The sequence below is a fragment of the Anthonomus grandis genome, chromosome 15 (assembly GCF_022605725.1).
Source record: "Anthonomus grandis grandis chromosome 15, icAntGran1.3, whole genome shotgun sequence".
Taxonomy (NCBI): Eukaryota; Metazoa; Arthropoda; class Insecta; order Coleoptera; family Curculionidae; genus Anthonomus; species Anthonomus grandis.
The window spans coordinates 1,442,598-1,445,816 of NC_065560.1; positions in this window are offsets into that span (position 1 = coordinate 1,442,598).

Consider the following 3,219-nt stretch of genomic DNA (forward strand, 5'->3'; position numbering starts at 1 on the left):
CACTTTGAAAATCCTGAAAAAGTCGTTTTCGACGTCTGTTTTTGAGGCCAAAAATGGGCATCAAAAATGCCATATCTCGGCTATCGTTAAAGCTACGATCTTGCGGATGGTCTCGTTGGATTTAGAATGACGAAACTAAGACAAAACCGTTGGAATTTTCCTGATAGCTCCTATAGAAGCCGAGATATCGACCTTCAAAGTTTGGGTTTTTTCATTTTTCGGGTATACCCCCTCGTATCGAATTTTTTCACCAAAAATTGATTTTTTTCGAAATCAAACTAAGTATACCAGCGTCTTATTCTGATCATCTAGATTACGAAAACACCGGGTTATAACAGGATCCGAGCAGAACTAAGGGAATGAGAGCACTTTGAAAATCCTGAAAAAGTCGTTTTCGACGTCCGTTTTTGAGGCCAAAAATGGGCATCAAAAATGCCATATCTCGGCTATCGTTAAACCTACGATCTTGCGGATGGTCTCGTTGGATTCATAATGACGAAACTAAGACAAAACCGTTAGAATTTTCCCGATAGCTCCTATAGAAGCCGAGATATCGACCTTCAAAGTTTGGGTTTTTTCATTTTTCGGGTATACCCCCCCGTATCGAATTTTTTCACCAAAAATTGATTTTTATCGAAGTCAAACTAAGTATACCAGCGTCTTATTTGGGTCACCTAGATTACGAAAATACCGGGTTATAACAGGATCCAAGCAGAACTAAGGGAATGAGAGCACTTTGAAAATCCTGAAAAAGTCGTTTTCGACGTCCGTTTTTGAGGCCAAAAATGGGCATCAAAAATGCCATATCTCGGCTATCGTAAATGCTATGATCTTGCGGATGGTCTCGTTGGATTCATAATGACGAAACTAAGACAAAACCGTTGGAATTTTTCCGATAGCTCTTATAGGAGCCGAGATATCGACCTTCAAAGTTTGGGTTTTTTCATTTTTCGGGTATACCCCCCCGTATCGAATTTTTTCACCAAAAATTGATTTTTTTCGAAATCAAACTAAGTATACCAGCGTCTTATTTGGGTCATCTAGATTACGGAAACACCGGGTTATAACAGGATCCGAGCAGAACTAAGGGAATGAGAGCACTTTGAAAATCCTGAAAAAGTCGTTTTCGACGTCTGTTTTTGAGGCCAAAAATGGGCATCAAAAATGCCATATCTCGGCTATCGTAAATGCTATGATCTTGCGGATGGTCTCGTTGGATTCATAATGACGAAACTAAGACAAAACCGTTGGAATTTTTCCGATAGCTCTTATAGGAGCCGAGATATCGACCTTCAAAGTTTGGGTTTTTTCATTTTTCGGGTATACCCCCCCGTATCGAATTTTTTCACCAAAAATTGATTTTTTTCGAAATCAAACTAAGTATACCAGCGTCTTATTTGGGTCATCTAGATTACGGAAACACCGGGTTATAACAGGATCCGAGCAGAACTAAGGGAATGAGAGCACTTTGAAAATCCTGAAAAAGTCGTTTTCGACGTCTGTTTTTGAGGCCAAAAATGGGCATCAAAAATGCCATATCTCGGCTATCGTTAAAGCTACGATCTTGCGGATGGTCTCGTTGGATTTAGAATGACGAAACTAAGACAAAACCGTTGGAATTTTCCTGATAGCTCCTATAGAAGCCGAGATATCGACCTTCAAAGTTTGGGTTTTTTCATTTTTCGGGTATACCCCCTCGTATCGAATTTTTTCACCAAAAATTGATTTTTTTCGAAATCAAACTAAGTATACCAGCGTCTTATTCTGATCATCTAGATTACGAAAACACCGGGTTATAACAGGATCCGAGCAGAACTAAGGGAATGAGAGCACTTTGAAAATCCTGAAAAAGTCGTTTTCGACGTCCGTTTTTGAGGCCAAAAATGGGCATCAAAAATGCCATATCTCGGCTATCGTTAAACCTACGATCTTGCGGATGGTCTCGTTGGATTCATAATGACGAAACTAAGACAAAACCGTTAGAATTTTCCCGATAGCTCCTATAGAAGCCGAGATATCGACCTTCAAAGTTTGGGTTTTTTCATTTTTCGGGTATACCCCCCCGTATCGAATTTTTTCACCGAAAATTGATTTTTATCGAAATCAAACTAAGTATACCAGCGTCTTATTTGGGTCACCTAGATTACGAAAATACCGGGTTATAACAGGATCCAAGCAGAACTAAGGGAATGAGAGCACTTTGAAAATCCTGAAAAAGTCGTTTTCGACGTCTGTTTTTGAGGCCAAAAATGGGCATCAAAAATGCCATATCTCGGCTATCGTTAAAGCTACGATCTTGCGGATGGTCTCGTTGGATTTAGAATGACGAAACTAAGACAAAACCGTTGGAATTTTCCTGATAGCTCCTATAGAAGCCGAGATATCGACCTTCAAAGTTTGGGTTTTTTCATTTTTCAGGTATACCCCCCCGTATCGAATTTTTTCACCAAAAATTGATTTTTATCGAAGTCAAACTAAGTATACCAGCATCTTATTTGGGTCACCTAGATTACGAAAATACCGGGTTATAACAGGATCCAAGCAGAACTAAGGGAATGAGAGCACTTTGAAAATCCTGAAAAAGTCGTTTTCGACGTCCGTTTTTGAGGCCAAAAATGGGCATCAAAAATGCCATATCTCGGCTATCGTTAAACCTACGATCTTGCGGATGGTCTCGTTGGATTCATAATGACGAAACTAAGACAAAACCGTTAGAATTTTCCCGATAGCTCCTATAGAAGCCGAGATATCGACCTTCAAAGTTTGGGTTTTTTCATTTTTCGGGTATATCGAATTTTTTTCACCAAAAATTGATTTTTTTCGAAATCAAACTAAGTATACCAGCGTCTTATTTGGGTCACCTAGATTACGAAAACACCGGGTTATAACAGGATCCGAGCAGAACTAAGGAAATGAGAGCACTTTGAAAGTCCTGAAAAAGTCGTTTTCGACGATTCCAGGATGCCACAGCTGAAACGTTATTATACAGTATTTAAACGGAGTTACATGGTTATAGTCGCTTTGTTATAAAATTCCTCCGGAGACCATCGTAGGAGTGAAGAGAGATTAAAATCGCCCAACATCCTTCACCATAATTCCCAAAGGCCGTTCGATAAATCATACGTTGACCCCGTGGTCGGGGGGGATTCCTGCACACCCATCAACAACCTTATAAATTCTTTGCAAAGTCGTTCGTCCTCCTGAATGCAGTCCGACGAG